The sequence below is a fragment of the Rhinoderma darwinii genome, unplaced genomic scaffold (assembly GCF_050947455.1).
Source record: "Rhinoderma darwinii isolate aRhiDar2 unplaced genomic scaffold, aRhiDar2.hap1 Scaffold_743, whole genome shotgun sequence".
NCBI lineage: Eukaryota > Metazoa > Chordata > Amphibia > Anura > Rhinodermatidae > Rhinoderma > Rhinoderma darwinii.
In genome coordinates this window covers 50,001-55,000 of record NW_027464305.1, presented here as the reverse complement: position 1 = coordinate 55,000, position 5,000 = coordinate 50,001, and the positions used below count along the sequence as shown (strand labels likewise).

General features: G+C 41.0%; 11 non-coding genes across 11 annotated transcripts; all 11 read left to right on the top strand.

The window, feature by feature from the left end:
• The first annotated feature begins 556 nt into the window (after window positions 1-556).
• Window positions 557-628, top strand: TRNAP-UGG (transfer RNA proline (anticodon UGG)). The gene has a single exon. It is a non-coding gene; the product is annotated as a tRNA-Pro (tRNA).
• Window positions 629-884: 256 nt separating this feature from the next.
• Window positions 885-956, top strand: TRNAP-UGG (transfer RNA proline (anticodon UGG)). The gene has a single exon. It is a non-coding gene; the product is annotated as a tRNA-Pro (tRNA).
• A 554-nt stretch (window positions 957-1,510) lies between these two features.
• On the top strand, window positions 1,511-1,582 carry TRNAP-UGG (transfer RNA proline (anticodon UGG)). Its single transcript has one exon. It is a non-coding gene; the product is annotated as a tRNA-Pro (tRNA).
• A 551-nt stretch (window positions 1,583-2,133) lies between these two features.
• On the top strand, window positions 2,134-2,205 carry TRNAP-UGG (transfer RNA proline (anticodon UGG)). Its single transcript has one exon. It is a non-coding gene; the product is annotated as a tRNA-Pro (tRNA).
• Window positions 2,206-2,457: 252 nt separating this feature from the next.
• Window positions 2,458-2,529, top strand: TRNAP-UGG (transfer RNA proline (anticodon UGG)). The gene has a single exon. It is a non-coding gene; the product is annotated as a tRNA-Pro (tRNA).
• A 251-nt stretch (window positions 2,530-2,780) lies between these two features.
• Window positions 2,781-2,852, top strand: TRNAP-UGG (transfer RNA proline (anticodon UGG)). The gene has a single exon. It is a non-coding gene; the product is annotated as a tRNA-Pro (tRNA).
• Window positions 2,853-3,103: 251 nt separating this feature from the next.
• TRNAP-UGG (transfer RNA proline (anticodon UGG)) lies at window positions 3,104-3,176 on the top strand. The gene has a single exon. It is a non-coding gene; the product is annotated as a tRNA-Pro (tRNA).
• Window positions 3,177-3,430: 254 nt separating this feature from the next.
• TRNAP-UGG (transfer RNA proline (anticodon UGG)) lies at window positions 3,431-3,502 on the top strand. Its single transcript has one exon. It is a non-coding gene; the product is annotated as a tRNA-Pro (tRNA).
• A 253-nt stretch (window positions 3,503-3,755) lies between these two features.
• TRNAP-UGG (transfer RNA proline (anticodon UGG)) lies at window positions 3,756-3,827 on the top strand. The gene has a single exon. It is a non-coding gene; the product is annotated as a tRNA-Pro (tRNA).
• A 555-nt stretch (window positions 3,828-4,382) lies between these two features.
• On the top strand, window positions 4,383-4,454 carry TRNAP-UGG (transfer RNA proline (anticodon UGG)). Its single transcript has one exon. It is a non-coding gene; the product is annotated as a tRNA-Pro (tRNA).
• A 256-nt stretch (window positions 4,455-4,710) lies between these two features.
• On the top strand, window positions 4,711-4,782 carry TRNAP-UGG (transfer RNA proline (anticodon UGG)). Its single transcript has one exon. It is a non-coding gene; the product is annotated as a tRNA-Pro (tRNA).
• Window positions 4,783-5,000: the final 218 nt, after the last annotated feature.

The following is a 5,000-nucleotide window of genomic DNA, read 5'->3' as shown; positions in this document are numbered from 1 at the left end:
AAATCCCGGACGAGCCCATGCTTTTGAAAGAGGTTTTCCTCAAGAACCGATAAGTTTAAAAACTTAAGCAGGACTCTTAAGAGGTGTACTAATTACTGGACGATGCTGTATTGCTCGAGAAACATGGTTTTAAAAAACTTTAGAAGTAGATACAAAAATGTCTTATGTAAAATACCCACAAAACTACCTTGGATGTGAGGACTTTAAAGAATTACTTGGGGTGCGGCAAAGCTTTCCTCAAACAGGTGCCGTCTGTTGGCTCGTTGGTCTAGGGGTATGGTTCAAATCCCGGACGAGCCCATGCTTTTGAAAGAGGTTTTCCTCAAGAACCGATAAGTTTAAAAACTTAAGAAGTAGGACTCTTAAGAGGTGTACTAATTACTGGACGATGCTGTGTTACTCGAGAAACATGGTTTTAAAAAACTTTAGAAGTAGATATCTGAGAAAAATACAAAAATGTCTTATGTAAAATACCCACAAAACTACCGTGGATGTGAGGACTTTAAAGAATTACTTGGGGTGCGGCAAAGCTTTCCTCAAACAGGTGCCGTCTGTTGGCTCGTTGGTCTAGGGGTATGATTCTCGCTTTGGGTGCGAGAGGTCCCGGGTTCAAATCCCGGACGAGCCCATGCTTTTGAAAGAGGTTTTCCTCAAGAACCGATAAGTTTAAAAACTTAAGAAGTAGGACTCTTAAGAGGTGTACTAATTACTGGACGATGCTGTGTTGCTCGAGAAACATGGTTTTAAAAAACTTTAGAAGTAGATATCTGAGAAAAATACAAAAATGTCTTATGTAAAATACCCACAAAACTACCTTGGATGTGAGGACTTTAAAGAATTACTTGGGGTGCGGCAAAGCTTTCCTCAAACAGGTGCCGTCTGTTGGCTCGTTGGTCTAGGGGTATGATTCTCGCCTTGGGTGCGAGAGGTCCCGGGTTCAAATCCCGGACGAGCCCATGCTTTTGAAAGAGGTTTTCCTCAAGAACCGATAAGTTTAAAAACTTAAGAAGTAGGACTCTTAAGAGGTGTACTAATTACTGGACGATGCTGTGTTGCTCGAGAAACATGGTTTTAAAAAACTTTAGAAGTAGATATCTGAGAAAAATACAAAAATGTCTTATGTAAAATACCCACAAAACTACCTTGGATGTGAGGACTTTAAAGAATTACTTGGGGTGCGGCAAAGCTTTCCTCAAACAGGTGCCGTCTGTTGGCTCGTTGGTCTAGGGGTATGGTTCAAATCCCGGACGAGCCCATGCTTTTGAAAGAGGTTTTCCTCAAGAACCGATAAGTTTAAAAACTTAAGAAGTAGGACTCTTAAGAGGTGTACTAATTACTGGACGATGCTGTGTTGCTCGAGAAACATGGTTTTAAAAACTTTAGAAGTAGATATCTGAGAAAAATACAAAAATGTCTTATGTAAAATACCCACAAAACTACCTTGGATGTGAGGACTTTAAAGAATTACTTGGGGTGCGGCAAAGCTTTCCTCAAACAGGTGCCGTCTGTTGGCTCGTTGGTTTAGGGGTATGATTCTCGCTTTGGGTGCGAGAGGTCCCGGGTTCAAATCCCGGACGAGCCCATGCTTTTGAAAGAGGTTTTCCTCAAGAACCGATAAGTTTAAAAACTTAAGCAGGACTCTTAAGAGGTGTACCAATTACTGGACGATGCTGTGTTACTCGAGAAACATGGTTTTAAAAAACTTTAGAAGTAGATATCTGAGAAAAATACAAAAATGTCTTATGTAAAATACCCACAAAACTACCTTGGATGTGAGGACTTTAAAGAATTACTTGGGGTGCGGCAAAGCTTTCCTCAAACAGGTGCCGTCTGTTGGCTCGTTGGTCTAGGGGTATGGTTCAAATCCCGGACGAGCCCATGCTTTTGAAAGAGGTTTTCCTCAAGAACCGATAAGTTTAAAAACTTAAGAAGTAGGACTCTTAAGAGGTGTACTAATTACTGGACGATGCTGTGTTGCTCGAGAAACATGGTTTTAAAAAACTTTAGAAGTAGATATATGAGAAAAATACAAAAATGTCTTATGTAAAATACCCACAAAACTACCTTGGATGTGAGGACTTTAAAGAATTACTTGGGGTGCGGCAAAGCTTTCTCAAATAGGTGCTGTCTGTTGGCTCGTTGGTCTAGGGGTATGATTCTCGCTTTGGGTGCGAGAGGTCCCGGGTTCAAATCCCGGACGAGCCCATGCTTTTGAAAGAGGTTTTCCTCAAGAACCGATAAGTTTAAAAACTTAAGCTGGACTCTTAAGAGGTGTACTAATTACTGGACGATGCTGTGTTGCTCGAGAAACATGGTTTTAAAAAACTTTAGAAGTAGATATCTGAGAAAAATACAAAAATGCCTTATGTAAAATACCCACAAAACTACCTTGGATGTGAGGACTTTAAAGAATTACTTGGGGTGCGGCAAAGCTTTCTCAAATAGGTGCCGTCTGTTGGCTCGTTGGTCTAGGGGTATGATTCTCGCTTTGGGTGCGAGAGGTCCCGGGTTCAAATCCCGGACGAGCCCATGCTTTTGAAAGAGGTTTTCCTCAAGAACCGATAAGTTTAAAAACTTAAGCTGGACTCTTAAGAGGTGTACTAATTACTGGACGATGCTGTGTTGCTCGAGAAACATGGTTTTAAAAACTTTAGAAGTAGATATCTGAGAAAAATACAAAAATGTCTTATGTAAAATACCCACAAAACTACCTTGGATGTGAGGACTTTAAAGAATTACTTGGGGTGCGGCAAAGCTTTCTCAAATAGGTGCCGTCTGTTGGCTCGTTGGTCTAGGGGTATGATTCTCGCTTTGGGTGCGAGAGGTCCCGGCTTCAAATCCCGGACGAGCCCATGCTTTTGAAAGAGGTTTTCCTCAAGAACCGATAAGTTTAAAAACTTAAGCTGGACTCTTAAGAGGTGTACTAATTACTGGACGATGCTGTGTTGCTCGAGAAACATGGTTTTAAAAACTTTAGAAGTAGATATCTGAGAAAAATACAAAAATGCCTTATGTAAAATACCCACAAAACTACCTTGGATGTGAGGACTTTAAAGAATTACTTGGGGTGCGGCAAAGCTTTCTCAAATAGGTGCCGTCTGTTGGCTCGTTGGTCTAGGGGTATGATTCTCGCTTTGGGTGCGAGAGGTCCCGGGTTCAAATCCCGGACGAGGCCATGCTTTTGAAAGAGGTTTTCCTCAAGAACCGATAAGTTTAAAAACTTAAGAAGTAGGACTCTTAAGAGGTGTACTAATTACTGGACGATGCTGTGTTGCTCGAGAAACATGGTTTTAAAAAACTTTAGAAGTAGATATCTGAGAAAAATACAAAAATGTCTTATGTAAAATACCCACAAAACTACCTTGGATGTGAGGACTTTAAAGAATTACTTGGGGTGCGGCAAAGCTTTCTCAAATAGGTGCCGTCTGTTGGCTCGTTGGTCTAGGGGTATGATTCTCGCTTTGGGTGCGAGAGGTCCCGGGTTCAAATCCCGGACGAGCCCATGCTTTTGAAAGAGGTTTTCCTCAAGAACCGATAAGTTTAAAAACTTAAGCAGGACTCTTAAGAGGTGTACCAATTACTGGACGATGCTGTGTTACTCGAGAAACATGGTTTTAAAAAACTTTAGAAGTAGATATCTGAGAAAAATACAAAAATGTCTTATGTAAAATACCCACAAAACTACCGTGGATGTGAGGACTTTAAAGAATTACTTGGGGTGCGGCAAAGCTTTCCTCAAACAGGTGCCGTCTGTTGGCTCGTTGGTCTAGGGGTATGATTCTCGCTTTGGGTGCGAGAGGTCCCTGGTTCAAATCCCGGACGAGCCCATGCTTTTGAAAGAGGTTTTCCTCAAGAACCGATAAGTTTAAAAACTTAAGAAGTAGGACTCTTAAGAGGTGTACTAATTACTGGACGATGCTGTGTTGCTCGAGAAACATGGTTTTAAAAAACTTTAGAAGTAGATATCTGAGAAAAATACAAAAATGTCTTATGTAAAATACCCACAAAACTACCTTGGATGTGAGGACTTTAAAGAATTACTTGGGGTGCGGCAAAGCTTTCCTCAAACAGGTGCCGTCTGTTGGCTCGTTGGTCTAGGGGTATGGTTCAAATCCCGGACGAGCCCATGCTTTTGAAAGAGGTTTTCCTCAAGAACCGATAAGTTTAAAAACTTAAGAAGTAGGACTCTTAAGAGGTGTACTAATTACTGGACGATGCTGTGTTGCTCGAGAAACATGGTTTTAAAAAACTTTAGAAGTAGATATATGAGAAAAATACAAAAATGTCTTATGTAAAATACCCACAAAACTACCTTGGATGTGAGGACTTTAAAGAATTACTTGGGGTGCGGCAAAGCTTTCCTCAAACAGGTGCCGTCTGTTGGCTCGTTGGTTTAGGGGTATGATTCTCGCTTTGGGTGCGAGAGGACCCGGGTTCAAATCCCGGACGAGCCCATGCTTTTGAAAGAGGTTTTCCTCAAGAACCGATAAGTTTAAAAACTTAAGAAGTAGGACTCTTAAGAGGTGTACTAATTACTGGACGATGCTGTGTTGCTCGAGAAACATGGTTTTAAAAAACTTTAGAAGTAGATATCTGAGAAAAATACAAAAATGTCTTATGTAAAATACCCACAAAACTACCTTGGATGTGAGGACTTTAAAGAATTACTTGGGGTGCGGCAAAGCTTTCCTCAAACAGGTGCCGTCTGTTGGCTCGTTGGTTTAGGGGTATGATTCTCGCTTTGGGTGCGAGAGGACCCGGGTTCAAATCCCGGACGAGCCCATGCTTTTGAAAGAGGTTTTCCTCAAGAACCGATAAGTTTAAAAACTTAAGAAGTAGGACTCTTAAGAGGTGTACTAATTACTGGACGATGCTGTGTTGCTCGAGAAACATGGTTTTAAAAAACTTTAGAAGTAGATATCTGAGAAAAATACAAAAATGTCTTATGTAAAATACCCACAAAACTACCTTGGATGTGAGGACTTTAAAGAATTACTTGG